The 17,261-nt window shown below is 32.2% G+C and overlaps 1 protein-coding gene across 1 annotated transcript in view; it reads right to left on the reverse strand.

The window, feature by feature from the left end:
* The window catches only part of LOC145279708 (geranylgeranyl pyrophosphate synthase-like), a 200,435-nt gene extending 196,319 nt beyond the window's left edge, over nt 1-4,116 (reverse strand). The window contains exon 1 of the mRNA XM_080130990.1: nt 3,999-4,116. The gene's annotated coding sequence lies outside the window, so the exon portion shown is untranslated. The remainder of the gene's footprint in view (nt 1-3,998) is intronic.
* Between the last annotated feature and the right edge of the window lie 13,145 nt (nt 4,117-17,261).

A 17,261-nucleotide genomic window follows, 5' to 3' on the forward strand; every position in this document is an offset into this window, starting at 1 on the left:
TTCCGATGCCAAAACGATTCTTTTAATTTTCTTTTTTATTTGATTTTGTTTAAAGCAAAATCTTCCATTGCTGGTAATAATAATAAAATGATAAATATTTATTGATTTTAAAATGCCAGTAAAACTAAAATCGATAGATCATCCTTCACAAGTGTATTTTGACGTTTAAGAAAATACCTACATATTTAATATGTGTTTTTACGAAAATTGGGGGAAATAACAACTCTATAGTTAAATATCTAGATTTAAAAGAATCGGAATCGGTAATTGTATCGGAATCAGGAATTTAGCACAGAATCGGTAATTGTATCAGAATCGGGAAAAATATTGGAATCGTCCCATCACTTATATATATATATATATATATATATATATATATATATATATATATAATGATGAGGATAATAAAGAATATATATGTATATGTATATAGAAGATGTTTGTCTTAATCATTTTTAAATTTTTGTACGAAATGCATTTCTATGATTTAATTTTCAAAATGAATCGTTCAATCCTACATTAAAGAGGAATGGTTTCTTTTCCTCGCTAAAAGAGATGCTCGATTTCTTTTTCTGTACTCAACCCTCCAAAACTGTATTTCTTCAAATCGGAATTTGTTCCTTAGAATCATGAATCAAGAGATATTCTTCGACTGCCAATCAGTAGAAGAATATTGATCCGTGAACGAACGCTGAACGTAACCTATTTAGAATTTCATAAATGAAGAGTCATCAGAATAAGCTGTGCAACAACAACAACAACAACAACAACAACAATAAAAAACATAAAACAAATAAACAAAATAAAAACAGTTATGCCCGGCTTACAAAGCACCAAATGACTTTACATTGGCTGCTATCATCAGTTTTTCTCTCCTTCTTTCTTGTCTTGTCTCTTTCTCCCCCTTTCATCCTCCCTTTGTCCCTCTCCTGTTTCTCTCTCCTCCCTTTTATTTATAGTTGCAGATTTTTCTTTTAAGGAAAAAAATATCACATCCTGCTGTGAGTGCTTGACCTGAATCGGATGCAGGAAAAACTCGAATATTTCTTGGATGGCAGATGCACTGTACTAGCTGTATCCATGGAAATGGAATTGCTAGACAGGGTTAAGATGCCATAGAAAACCCAGTAGGTGATGCTCTTTTCTCCTCTCTGCAACCTCCTCCCCACAGAAGAGACGATACTAGCCTATCTCTGCTCTATCGTTATTTTCATGGCAAGTGTTCATCTGAGCTTCAATTTATCGTCCATCCCACCCCGACAAACTTTCTCAAAAGCACTCGTCTAGCTACAACCACTATCAACAATTTCCCCATTCTCTACCTGTGCCAAAATGTAAACGCAAATTCCATGAACAAATCTTCTTTCATAGAACTGCTCAACTGTGAAACTCTGTTCCACTGATCTTGTTTTCAACTAACTACAACATGGTTGTCTTTAAATCCAATATAAACAAGTTCTTCTTGAGCCGTCCTCTATCCTATTTCCACAATTAATGATCACTATGCTGTTATCTCAGTGAACATTTTATACTCATTAGCCTTTATCCTCGAGTGGCCTTCAGGACTTCATAAGTGGTGACTCCTTTATAAAAAAAAAGATAACATACACAATAGTGACAATAATATTAAAATATAATATTTCTTTGTATATCTTTTCTATATTAATAAAATAGAAACGATTATTCCTGTCTAGAAAAAAAAAACATTATAAAATTACAAACACAGATGCCACACATAAATCCACTATGGTCACTCTACCTGCTAATATCTGATGCATATTTTCCATTAATTATCATTCGATTTCATTCATTTTCCTAATATCCTAAATTATGTCCGGTTGAAATAAATCTCTCCAAATAGAATTTTAAGAGGTAGGAGTTAATTTCACTCTGTTTACAAATTCTACTCTTACTCTACCAGACGTCTGAGAACTTGGATACATTAAATCTATTATCACAAATGCAACATCTGTATTTAATTTCTCAATTCCCTACATTTAATATTCACTTATTATGGCTACTCTACGTAAATGCGCACCACTTCCTTCAGAATCCATTGTAAACTTCTGTCAATTGGATTAACTGTTCCCCTCCCCTCACACATGTATATATATATATAAACACAAGTAATTAAAAGAACACTTTGAAAAAGAGTTAAAAACACATTTAATTTTAAAAAGGAAGCACAAAATAAGTGGATAGTCCTTAATCCATTGAGTTTCGAAGAAATACTTTCCTTCTCATGAAAGGGTAGGATTTAGCAAAATGCAGGATAATGAAACTACAAGTAATTCATAGATCTTACTTGGTAACAAATAGTGAAGCATAGGGAATAGGGTGAATAAAAAGGTGATTTCACATGAATGGATAGTCTGGTAAAGGGTAAAATATCCAATAACGGTAAAATCCAAAAATCCCAAATCCAAAAATGTTGGTTAAATTTCCATTTCTACAAGTAAAATCTAAGGGAATCGCATAATTGGAAGATGGTCCAATGGGGGAACCGAGAAGAATTAGAGAAATTCTTTAAAAGGAAACTTATTTGGATAATACAAAGCTCAACAATTGAGGTGGAGCTTATATACAGAAGGAAAAAGGATATATATATATTCTTCCTGTGTATATAATTTTTGCTTTTTATATATGATACCAACTATCAAAACATGGTTGAGTTTTGTTGATTCTGTCCTAATGATGAAAAGTCAATATTCCAAATTATATTCAGTGTAGCTTAATCGCCATATACATTTTATAACTTACTATATATATATATATATATATATATATATATATATGTATATATATATATATATATGTATATATATATAACTACTTTACAGTGTAGCTTAATCGCCATATACATTTTATAACTTACTATATATATATATATATATATATGTATATATATATATATATATATATATATATATATATATATAACTACTTCGTTTACTCACATAAAATTAATATACGAAAGTATAGATTTATGCGTAAACTTTAAGTATTTACTTCAAAAGTGCTCAATACGTAGGTAGAGCTAGTTAGTAATTTATAAAATATATATGGCGATTAAGCTACACTGAATATTCGGCGTTTCATCCACTCTAGGATTCGTCAGGCTTATATATATATATATATATATATATATATATATATATATATATATATATATATATATATATATATAGCATTGTCTGGGAATGAAAGCGAACCTATTATATGAGAAACAAAAGCAAAATATATAGTATAAAAATTATCATTTTAAATATTTAGAAGCGCAAAAGGTAAATATTGTTTTAACTGCAATTTTGCTTACAGTAGATTTTATCAAAAATGCACAGCGTACATATTATCGTCATTTGATTATACGTGAAATAAAAAATGTCGAGTTCAGTTTTGTTTAATTTTGTTATAAATAGAAAAAAATAAGGTGAAACGTGGTCTTTACTCTTTGCATATGCTCAGCGCGAACACAGGCACCACGATATCATTTTAATACGCGTAATACAAAACTAATTCTACCATTGGATTCCTCATAAAATTTGACTCAAGAAAAGTTGAGTTCTTATCTCTTTTCAATTGCTTCGCCGGACACAGATAGATAGATAGAAAGATAGATAGAAAGAGAGGGGGATGGGGAGGGGGATGTTATGCCATATCTGCTCTTTTCGGGTTATTTAATGCCGAATCCACTCATTTTGGTAAAAGTTTTTATGCTTCGAGTTCTTTATATCTTCAAATATTTATTCGTAGTGCTTGGTTTGGCTGTTGTTTTAAATGAAAAGTGTTGTTTTTTTTAGACTTTGAAGAACATGACCGAGTTTTGCAAAGAGAAAAGAAAAAAGAAACAGTAACATCAATATTTGGCACATTTTTGGTCAGGAAGTTAATATCTTCAGACAGCCTGATTTGATAGCACCGGTGGGGAATTGGGGGATGCTCTATTTATCGTATAAGGATAAAATATAATAAATAATTCAAAAATATCTCCAACTTACAATTTCTGTGATTGTTCCAGTTTCACTCATGTAATGACGCTGTCCTTCCTGCTACAAAGAGATTTTTCATGCCAACAAACATGACCAACCGCTTTCTCTCTATCAAAGTGTGGACTCTCTTTATTTTTATTTTTAATTACCAGCCACTATGGCGAACACTTAACAACTAGTCGAGTGGTCAAATTCTAGGTGACTACTACTCATTAGAGCTAAGTAGTTTACATAGGAACACAGAGCATTTGCAGTAAGATAATACCTCGTTGGCATTTCTGAATTCTTACGACTCGCTAAATATTTGACCCACAAATATAACAATAGTTTTAAACAAAACTATTTGTTATATTAAAACCAAAGTTACTGTTGAATTTTAAAATAATCAGCAGAGTATAGTTATTTAACAGAGTATTTTTTAGTACAGCAATATGCAAATTAGATTTATTTTACCATTATGATTATACATACATAAGCAGTACATAAAAAGATAGAGTGATGTAATTGTGTACACTTTAATTCACTAGAAATAAGGTGTTCTAACGTAAGCATTAATGTGAGAAATGAGGCAACTTTAATATATATGAATTGGGATGGGTGCTTGTCTAGCCATACCGAAGAGCTGTGATACAGCGAAACAGTCTGTTTATAGCTGACTATACAAACCTACATTTCTCGGATCAAGCATTCTTGGTAATTGATATCGCTTGTTATCGCTTTAGCATAATGAAAAGCTCTTTGTAAATAAATAAAATGGAGCCCTGTGAGAGTGACGGTCAATGTTTGTATAAAGCATTGTTAAATATTATTGCCGACACCGCCTGTCCCAGTAACCTGATAAATAGAGCTACCGACAATCAACTCGATGGTTGTTTGTTTGATCCCAAGCTTGGGATCGGTGCTGGTCTAACCACACTGAAGAGTTGGGATACAACAAAACAGTCTGTCTGTATATATATATATATATATATATATATATATATATATATATATATATATATATATATATATGCAAAAGTTTTTGCCTGTTTCTAGAAGGGACATTTTAAACCATTGTAATTTATTTTATGCATATCAATATTACTTCAACATATCACCATAATTAATTGATAACTTTTTCTTTTTGATTAGTAAATCATATTTCATATTTTTCTGCAATATTCTCACCCATGTTGCCCTGAAGATAACCTTCTTTAGTCAACAGAAAGGCGTCATCTTCCATCATGATAATGTTCATCCTTGCACAGCACTACTAACCAAAGATCTCCGAAGAGAACTTGGTTGGAAAACCTTACCTCATCTTGCATATTCTCCTGCCATAGCTCCCTTGGATATTAATTTATTTTGAGGATTACAAAACCGATTAGATGACCTTAGGTTAACATCACAAGAGGAGACTGAACAAGAGTTAGATTCGTATTTCACATCAAAACCTAAAGAATTTTACAAACGAAGCATTTATAAGCTCGTTAACAGATGGAATCCAATTATAGACAGCAAAGGTCGTTTTTGTTATGAATAAAGGTTTTCAAAAACACAGTTTTCCATTTTCAAGATGAAATTTTAAATCGGCAAAAACAAGACACCGACCCAATACCATGATGGTCGACAAGATATTGACGATACATTTAAAGAAAAGAATAAGAATGCATATACTTAAGTCACTATTTCAAAGTTAAGAGTGACACACCAGCGAAAATGTTATTTCAAATTTAAACATGACAGACCAACGTACATGGTATTTAAAAATGGAACCGGCTGGCGAAAATGTTCTATAGTTTTAACATATATATATGGCAGCATAACATATATATATAACAGCGTAAAATATAAATGCAACAACATAACATATATAACATCATAATATATATACCAACATAGCATATATATAACAACACTAGCATGAGTACCCGGCGTTTCCCGGGTGTTTGGAGAGGTATGTTGAGCAAAAAGAAAAAAGTGGTAGTAGGAAGGCAGGCTCGAATCCGTACTACGAAGGAGGAAAAGAACGGGGAAAAATGTGACGTCTTTGCTGTTACGACGACCGTCAAACCGGAAGTGACGTAGGTTTAAATTAAGGCTAGACAATCGAAAGGAAAGGATGACTTCCAAAAATATCGGCGAAAAAAGCGACCCCCCCCCTCTGTAGAAAAGTGCCCAGTTGAAGGTTAAGATATTAATGTTTTTAGCCAATTTTTCGAAATTTGTCGTCTGAAAGGTCGAACTTTAAAACGATACTGATCTTGGTAAAATCCGTTGCCTCTGTCGAAAGTCTTAGGCAGATACGCAAACATACATACATACATTTATATATTGGTGCCTAAAAATTTTCGACCTAAACAGATTAAAAAGCTTGACTTATCTCTGAATACCCTTTATGTAAAATTTCAAATGTTTAGATCAGAAATTGTCTGAGTAATTTGGTAAAGACCGCAGAGGTCAATTCTTTTAAAAATTAACCCCTATTATGACCTCTTAACATTTATTGTTTGGGGCTCAAATTAAATTATTAAGTTAGATCCATGTCCAAGGAACCTATATCTAAAATTTCAAGTGTTTAGAACCAAAATTGGCGGAAGGTTGAAGGTTGTGGTAGAGTTCTCAAAGGTCAAATCGTTGAACTTTGACCCCTTAACAGCCAAATTTTGGGCTGAGAACCGATTATATCGATTTTCCCAAATCTCAATTATCTTAATTGTCAATTAAGATAATATGTCTGTAGACTTAAAATTGACAGTTATTGCGTAGAGAAATGTAAACAGACAGACACACACCAACACACACCAACACACACACACACACACACACACACACACACACACACACACACACACACACTTTTATAGATATACTAGCATGGGTGACCGGCGTTGCCCGGGTATTTGGAGGTGTATGTTGAGCCAAAAAAAAAAAAAAAAAAGCGGTCAATTTTTTTAATTTGACCCCTATTATGATCCCTTAACATCTATTGTTTTGGGCTCAAATTAAGTTATTAAGTAAGATCCATGTCCAAGGAACCTATATCTAAAATTTCAAGTGTTTACACCCAAAATTGTCGGAGGAGTTCGGTAGAATTCTCAAAGGTCAAATCGTTGAATATAAAGCATAATATATATAACAACATAATATATATATATATATATATATATATATATAACAATACATATATAACAACATAGCACATATAACAATATACAGTGAATGAAAAACAAAAGTCTATATTTTAAAGTTCATGATATTGACAATCTTATAATCTATTCCTTTAATTCAGTTGACATTTACAATTCTTGATAGTATCTGTTTCGTAGTGCAAAATTAATCACATAATTATTATATCAATTAGTAAATCTATTTTTCCCTTAACTTATCAGAAAAAATAGCAATAATCAATCCGTCAAAAGGAAATAAAGTGCATTTTGACATGATTAAAATTCGAAAATTGGAAGAGAAGCTATAAATACCTTATAATATGTTTCCATTACGCCATTTTGAATTTTACAAATAAAGTTACTAAACCCATCAATTCGTACTAACAAGTTCTATTAATTTAGGTGTATTCTGGCAAAATGTTCTATTTAATAATTAGCAAATTTATTAATTTTAATTAATGTATGCATACTTATGAAAATAACATCAATAAATTATAAACTATTATACATGTTTGCATATACGAAACTAAACTACACTAAAAAATATAGAAACTAAAAAAATACTAAAAGAAAATAAGAAATAGTAGTTAATCGTAATATTATAGCTTCTAGATTGATTGTAATGTTTAGACATGTTAAATTTTAGTTTACCAAAAAATTAGTTTATGGATACGAAAAATAAATTTGTAATCATAATATTACAAATGTATTTATAGAAATCAGATTCCAAATATTGATCTAAAAATAAACTGTATATGTTGAAACAAGTGATTATTATACGATGGATGTGTGGACGCAAATATATGAGTCAAATGTGTTAATTGTTACAATGTTTGTAAAAACACTATTATAGTTATAAGGTATATCTATTGAACATCTATTAAGATAATATATTTTTTTAATATATATATATATATATATATATATATATATATATATATATATATATATATCTTCTCTATATAAATAAAATGAACTCATTTTTTCCCGTCTGATTTTGACATTAATAGGATTAAAAATCAAGATATTTCATGCAAATATAATATGCACAAACGGCAGAACAATATCTGAGGTGTGTTATAGGCTTATTATTTCTCAAATTCCTCGATAATCTTAGATTTCTATACTTTTTCTGCTGAGAAGTCACGGCCAAAATCGGTTAAGATCAATGGAAGTGGTAAAATATTTTCTCTCTAATAAATTCCTCCTCCCCCTGCCACCACTTAACACCGTTTGGGGATCGTTCACAAGGAACAGTTGAGAAGAGAACACCGGTTTGGCTTCGTAGTTCTTTCATGTGAAGTTATTTAAAATCACTAAACTAAGCTGCAGTGCTCTGTGGCGTAGTGGTTAGCGTGCTGGACAATTCACATTATATCTACCGTAGTCGTTTTTTTTTTTTTTTCCTAAACAACTGGAATGGACTTTTCTTGGTGGCCGAACTGTTAACGTTGCAGATGTTTTTTTTTTTTGTTTTTTTTTCACACTTTATTTTCCTACTTTTACTCATGACTCCGGGTTTGATCCTTCCTACTTACCTACCATAACATTTTTTAAACCCCCCCCCGTCCTGGAAACAAACACTCGGGCAACGCCGGATACCCCCGCTAGTATATATATATATATATATATATATATATATATATATATATATATATATATATATATATATTAACTAAACGTGTATAAATTTATTTTGGAATTATAAGTTAAATTAAAGGAGAGAGAAAAAGGAAAAAGGAGAGGAAAAAAAAGGAATGCATAGTAGAGGCTAAAGTAAAAATAAATCGGAAGTAAACATAATCTATAATATTATATCTAAATAACATTAATAATTTTTAAATAACTTAAAGTAACATTAGAATTAGATTTCACTTAAATATACATTTATTTAATTAAAACTAAAAGAACATATTATTATGAGATTAGGGAATTAGGATCTATTCAATGTTAAAGTAAAATTATACTTAACTATGTAACTAGTTCGAAAATGTTTATTAATACTAGATTATAGAATATTAAATTAGTAAAGTATGTGAAATGTGAAATTTAAAATATTACTTTTAAAATAATTTAATAATAATAGTAATATTGATAAAAATAAATAAATAAAAAATAAATGTAAATGTAAGAGCTAATTAATTTATAATTAGATATTAAGCAGAAAGAATTATAACTTAATGACTTATGAATATCGATTGAAATAGTCTTAATACTAAAATTTTATATTAAACATATTAGTTCATTAATTTATAATATACACTGAATTAATCATTGAATAATATTAAGTGAAAGACATTAGAACTGTATAAACATTACTTATTAGTGGAATACGGATTGAAAGGGTTATGTATGATAAAAAAAAATGAATGTTAAAAAATAGTAAATTAATATATCGATGGATTTGTTCGAAGGGCGGTAACTCTATCATACTATAAATTGGATTAATTTTAATTTTTTATGCTTAAGGTAAACAATTCACGGTCAGGAGTATTTAGCGAAATTATAAATCTCAACCAAACGTAGGTTAAGAATTAACTAATGCTAAGAATAATAATTGAATTAGTAATAAACTTGATTATAACAGTTAAGTGAACTTAATTATGTATGGTTTGAAATTCAAATTAATAAATAATTTAATATAACCGTGAATTGTAGACATTTATTTTCGTATATGTTAACATTATAATTATTGATATTATTTTCATAAGTATGCATACATTAATTAGAATTAATAAATTTACTAATTATTAAATAGAACATTTTGGCAGAATATTCCTAAATTAATAGAATTTGTTAGTACGAATGGATGGGTTAAGTGACTTTATTTCTAAAATTCAAAATGGCGTAATGGAAACATACTATAAGGTATTTATAGCTTCTCTTCCAATTTTCGAATTTTAATCATGTCAAAACGCATTTTATTTCCGTTTGACGGATTGATTGTTGCTATTTCTTCTGATGAGTTAAGGGCAAAATAGATTCATTAATTGATATAATAGTTAACTGATTAATTTTGCGCTACGAAACAGATACTTTCAAGAATTGTAAATGCCGACTGAATTAAAGGAATAAATTATAAGATTGTCAACATCATGAACTTTGGAATATAGACTTTTATCATTCATTCACTATACTGCTTTGTAATTACAGTGAGCTTCTTAAATAAAGATTTGTATATATTATAAGGAAATAAAATATATTTCCACAGAAATATATATATATATATATATATATATATATATATATATATATATATATATATGTATATATATAGCTGTCAAGGGGTCAAAGTTCAACGATTGAAAACTCTACCAAACTCCTCCGCTAATTTTGGGTCTAAACACTAGAAATTTTAGAGGTAGGTTACTTGTACATGGATCAAATTTTTTAATTTGATTTGAGTGCAAAACAATACATGTTAAGGGGTCAAAATTGGGGTCAAAGTTAAAAAAAAATTTTACCTTTGCAGTCTCTACCAAATTACTCAGACAATTTTTGGTCTAAACATTTGAAATTTTACATAAAGTGTATTCAGACATAGACCAAGCTTTTTAATCAGTTTTTGGCTGAAAATTCATCTCGTAAGAGGTCAAAGTTCATAAGATTTTACCTTTGCGGTCTCTAGCAAACTATTCAGCAAATTTTGGGTCTAAACATTTGAAATTTTAAATGAAGGGTATTCAGACATGTAGCAGGCTTTTAAATCAGTTTTGGGGCGAAAATTTGACTGCCAAGAGGTCAAAGTTGAAAGAGTTGACCTTTACAGACTCTACAAAACTCCTCCTCCAATTTTGGGTCTAAAGACTTGAAATTTTAGATGTAGGTTACCTGGACATGAGTCAAACTTTTTAATATATATATATATATATATATATATATATATATATATATATATATATATATATATATATATATATGCACATAAACTTATGAACAGTACATAGGGCCCGAGCAAAGCTGGGCTGAACTGCTAGTACTATTTAAAATCTAAACATTTAAGATATTCCAAACACCTGTATATTGTTGCTTTCATTTTTAGTGAGTTTTCTTGCATGCACATGTTATGTCTTTAGGCGTTTCAATTATAAAACCACTTCTTTATAATCCAAGTGACTGTCCTGGTTTGAAGCTGGTAAATTATAGGCCATCGACAGCACTCCTTTCTCAAACAAAATGCTATGTTCCGTCTCCATCTCCAATTACCTCCCCAGATTTTAATTGCTCTTTAGGGTCTTGCCTCCTAAGGTTTCTTGGCCGTCCTGACTTTCTTTTTTCCTGGCAGGTTCCAGGTCAGAGCTTGCCGACAGTTATGTCATATGTGATATAAAACTGATCGTTAAATGTTAAATTAATTATCATAAACGCAGTTGTGAACGCATGCTGTTGCTGTTGTCAATTACAGGCTTTCATACTCGAAATGTCTGTGTGTTCTGATTGTTTAAAAGAAAGTGATTGAAATATGACAGCAAGCGATTTACATTTTCGGCTTACTTGTGTGCATGCTATCTGTGTTAGTGATATTAGCGTATGGGGTGAGTTGGAGCTTTTCTAGCGGGGCTAGTTGGAACGTTTCATCTAAATACTGATGTCATAGAATTGCAAAGATACTATATGTATCCTTCCTTATCCATCTAAAATCATAACAACATAACGTATATATAACAACATAACATATATATAACATAACATACATATAACAACATACCATATATTTAACAACATGACATATATATAACAGCATAATATATATAACATATATGTATAACAACATAACGTATATATTATAACATAACGTATTTATCTCTATTATTATATAAAAGTCATTGTGTGTGTGTGTGTGTGTGTGTGTGTGTGTGTGTGTGTGTGTGTGTGTGAGAGAGAGAGAGAGAGAGAGAGAGAGAGTTCCTTCTTCATAGATTCCTAAACGGCTGAGCCTATCTTTTGCAAATTTCACACAAAGGTAATTTATATGTCTGGCAGTGTTCTTAAATATGTTTTGTACAGCAATTCATCTGATAAGTATCAAAAATCAAAAATCTGATCCTAAAAATAGTCTTTTTTTCTTATAGACAAAAAAGAATTTTTACTGAGGAATATTTTAGGTTGCATTGTTAAGGGAAATAATAAAATCTCAAAAAATTTCTTCTTAGAAAATAACAGATTTCTTGACATCTGGAAACATAACTCAGTGGTAGAGCATTCGACTATTGACCGAATGATCCTGTGTTCAAGCCCGGGTGTACTTCACCGTTTTATTTTAACTTTTTCTTATTAATGGATTCAATTTATGATGAAAGAAAAGGTACCATTTAAAATCGTCGCAAATCATTTCTTTGTTTGCACATTTTAAAACTTATTGTGTTATTTGTCGTCGGGTTCTTGAAACGCTTTACTTCAGGCCATCTGGAAAAACTATCTACTACAATTAGGTAGTATTGTCCTTTGGTCGGTCCAGCAAAGTCTATATGAATGCGTGACCATGGATGGTCAGTTTTTTTCCAAGGTTTATGGACTATCGGTGGTGCCTTTGTGGCTAACACACAACCTTTACACTTGTTTACTGTTAGTGCAATATCCACATCCATGTTATGCCAGTAAACATAACTCCGCATAAGTGCCTTCATCCTATTTATACCCGGTGTCCTGTATGAAAATCACGTAAGATCTTTTTCTGCAAGGTTTTCGGGATAACAACTCTTTCACTATATAATAAAACATCATTGCATATGGAAAATATGCTTTGCGTTTTTTCATCATTTTCCATTATTTTTTTCTTTATGTCTGTGATGACATTGTCATTTTCAGCCCCCCTTTTTATATCAGTTAACGTGACTGGTAATTCTTTTATTATATTCGCCACCATGTTTTTTCCCTCATAATTGGAACGTATAGCTGCAATTACTGACTCTTCAAGGGTTTCCTCCATTTTCGGTATAAGCCTTGACAGGCCATCCGCATGACCTATTTTTTTCGAACCCAGATGTTTTATTTGAAAGTCATAATTTAGTAATTAATCGCAGTAGGCGATTTGCCGTATATACTGGCAAGCCCTTTTTTGAGCCAAAGATTGTCCCTAGGGGCTTGTGATCTGTTTCCAGTATAAAGTGTCTCCTGTACAGGTAATGGTGGAATTTCGTCACCGCGAAAATAATGCTTAACCCCTCTTTTTCTATTTGAGAGTAAGCCTTTTCTGCCGGAAGTAGTGTCCTTGAGGCGTGAGCTATAGGTTTCTTCGATCCATCTGGCAGGATATGCTGTATACATGCTCCTATACCATACGAGTTCGTGTTGCTCGCAACACTTATTTCTAATAGGCTAAAAATAGGTCAGACGTCAGCGTCTTTTTAATTTTCTCAAATGCGTCTTGACATTCTTTTGTCCATATCCATAGTGGTTCTTTCTGTAATAACTCGTTAAGCGGAGCTCTTAGGTCGTGCATTCCTTTGATAAATACTTGGTAGTAGTTTGCAAGACCTAAGAAGCTCTGTAGAGTCGTCACATTATGTGGTGCCGGCATGTTTTTAATTGCTGTCGATTTTTCCGGGTCTGGGCGTCGACCGTCTTTATTTATTATTTGCCCTAAATATTTGATTTCATCTAAACAAAATTTGCATTTGTTTTCTTTCACTTTGAATCCGTATTCATTTATTCTTGTGAATATTTCTTTTAGATGCTCTTGGTGTTCACTTATGGACGCACTCCTGATGATTATGTCATCCAGGTATGCACAAGCACAATCTATTCCGTTTAGCATTGCATCCATTGCTTGTTGGAAAATCGCCGGCGTGACTTTGATCCTGAAGGGTAGATGGTTGTATTTGAACAACCCTTTGTGCCTGTTAATGCATAATATCTTTGAGCATACTTCTTTCATTGGAATTTGTAAATAGGCGTCGGACAAACCTATTTTTGAAAAGATTTTGCCACCATTTAGTCTGGCAAATATCTCCTCAAGGCTTGGTAAAGGGTAGTGGTGGTCTTTTAATTCATCGCTTAGTCCTGTAGAAAAGTCTGCACGGACACAAATTTGTTCCAACTTTTTTTTTACGTACACCGTAGGGGCTGCCCAGACGCTAGTTTCGATTTTTGATAAGATGCCTGTTTTTTCGAGTCTATCTAGCTTACCTTGTCTAAACCGGCGAATGGTATGTCCCCTTTTTTCTTAAACACCGGTGCTGCATCCTTTTTTAGCTCGAACAAAGCCTTAAATTTATTGCATCTTCCCAGTCCAGTGATAAATATTTCTGGGAATTTCTTTTTTAGATCATTTTTAATGTTGGAGATATTCCGGCAGGTGGCATGTTGCATGTCTTACTGGAGGCAACATAGGCATCTTGCCTATTTGGCGGTTGTTGCAGAACTCCCCTGGTATTGATGATTGATACCTTTATATATCTCACTCACCCACCTATGTTAATTAGTGGGCATCTCCACAACAATATACATTACAACATTATGTATATATAACATAACATATATATAACAACATAACGTAAATATAACAACATAACATATATACAACAACATAACATATATATTCGTCATCATCATCATGCAGTCTGTCAAACTTGATGATAACTAGTTGGGCCTCAGTGCTTTATCCCTCAGTGTTGGTGTAGTCTCACTCCATCACCACAGGACTTTCCACCTTGATTCCAAACTTGCTTGTGCAGTTTGAGTGCAGTATCTGTTGTGCATCAGATAGACACCCTTTGAACCTCCAATGCTCATGTCCAGTGGAGTGAACCCGCAATGACTGATAGCAGAGGAGGCCGCAGATTCTGGTTGAAAGTAATCTCAGCAAGGTAAACAGTCACCCAATCGTGTCCGCTACTACACCTTTTCTTTCTGGATGAGGTTCCATAGCCTTTTAAGGAAAACTGCAAGGCAGCAGTAGGATCTGAAGTCAGAGTTCCCATCTCTTAGCCTTTTGCTGTGATAATGCCCACAAGGCAGTGGTGTTTGATTTTGGGGTTGTTTCCCCTAGTCTTCGCCCAACCAAGGGCACCCACAAGACAGTGGGGTAGGGGTTGGTAGTGTGCTAGGGCATGTCTACACATCAGTGGGTCATAACGCACTACCTTTGGGGTCCCCTACTACTCCGAGATCTCCTACAAGTTTAGCCTGGGTCTGCAAGGCACCCAGTTACCGTGTGTGGCCAACGTGGAGGCACTGTAAGAATCTTCATGATGGAGAGGCTATGTACTGGCAGGGAAGACTTATGCATAGCTGCTCCCTTTTCACCATGAGGTTAACCAGCGGTGTTAGCTGGAAGCGAGAAGGCATGCAAGCATGAACTTAACACTAACTTATACCTAACACACTAGACGCATCACATCCCCCTGCCGGATTAAAAATCCAAATGCACACACACATATATATTAACAACATAATGTATATATAACAACATAACATATATATAACAACATAACATATACATAAGATAATGTAGATGAACATAACATAATGTACATGAACATAAGAAAATTGTGTTTCCTGTCGATCTATTAGTCTATATTAAAAAATAATAAGAGTGTGGAAAAGATAAACAATAATTATATTTATACTAGTGGAACCGTGTGTAAACTTCTACAGATTTGTTTGGATGACTCACTTTTCCATAGGCAACGCCGGGGCGGGTCGGCTAGTATTACATAAAAAGGACAAATTGATAAAGATGTTTTATTTTTGTTACACTAGCTGTATATACTCGGTGTTACCTGGGGAGTGTCATTTAGGGCCCCATCTCCCTTTTTAAACTTTGTTATGACTTCATATATAATGTCATCTACTCTGACGTCATAGCATATATATATATATATATATATATATATATATATATATATATATATATATATATATAAGAGCAAACAGTTAATAAAACAAGTTAAAAAACACTTTGAAAAAGAGTTAAAAACATATTTAATCTGAAAAGGAAACACTTGATAAGTGGATAGTCCTTAATCCGTGGAGTTTCGAAGAAATACTTTCCTTCTCATCAGAGGGTAGGAATTAGTAAAATGCGGGATCGGATTTTGCATACAAAAGTATTTGATGAAACTACAAGTAAGTCAAAGATCTTACTTGATAACAAAAAGTGAAGCAGAGGGAATATGGTGAAGAAAAAGGTGATTACACGTGAATGGATAGTCTGGTGAAAGGTAAATAATCCAATGACGGTAAAATCCAAAAATATAACTCCAAGAAAGTTAATTGAGTTTCCATTTGCACAAGTAAAATCCAAGGAAATTATTATAAGCTCTATCTCCTATTTGGTTTTATCGAGCTTTTACATCTGGTTGAGATGACTTTATAAATATTAATTCTTTAATATTTATAATATACTTTAGTTTTACCATCTTGGATCATTTTCGTAAATTTAATTGTAATTTTTATTTTATATATATATATATATATATATATATATGTGTGTGTGTTTGTGTGTGTGTGTGTGTGTGTGTGTGTGTGTGTGTGTGTGTGTGTGTGTGTGTGTGTATGCTATGACGTCATTGGGAACAAACAAACAGACAGGAATACGGGTTTATTATATTAGATTATTATTAAAAAAAAAAGTAAGAACTCCTTGTTGACTCTGCAATTCGAACCAACTCCTTTTAAATTAGTTCACATCTCTCAACATCTCTGTGCTTCCTTAACTGTCAAAAACTCAGCTGATTGTCCTCTCCAACTCGTTCTTCTTCTTTTTTTTTTTTTTTTTACATAGGCGGCACCATTTATCAAGGCCGATAGGCCACTCAAGGATAAGGGTTAAAGAGTGTAGAGCAGTCAAAAGGACAATATAGTAATCGATAGTAATGGAAGTTCGGTAAATTTGTTAACTTAAGTGGAACGGCTCATCAGAAACTTGTTCACGTTGGACTTGAAGACAACCATATTATAGACAGCTGGAAAGCAGGAAAACGGAAAACAATTCCACAGGCGTGCAGTTCTAAGAAAGAAGCTTTGATCATGGAATCTATGTTTAGGTTTAGGCACAGATAAAGAGTGGGGAAAATTATTAATAATGTTTTCAGCTAGTCTAGTGTTTCTTGTGAAAGTTTGGCGAGGGGGGGGGACCATAGATTGAAGCTCAGTCGAACACTTTCCATGAAAATAACGA

This window comes from Euprymna scolopes, chromosome 7 (genome assembly GCF_053919585.1).
Source record: "Euprymna scolopes isolate OS-2025 chromosome 7, ASM5391958v1, whole genome shotgun sequence".
NCBI lineage: Eukaryota > Metazoa > Mollusca > Cephalopoda > Sepiida > Sepiolidae > Euprymna > Euprymna scolopes.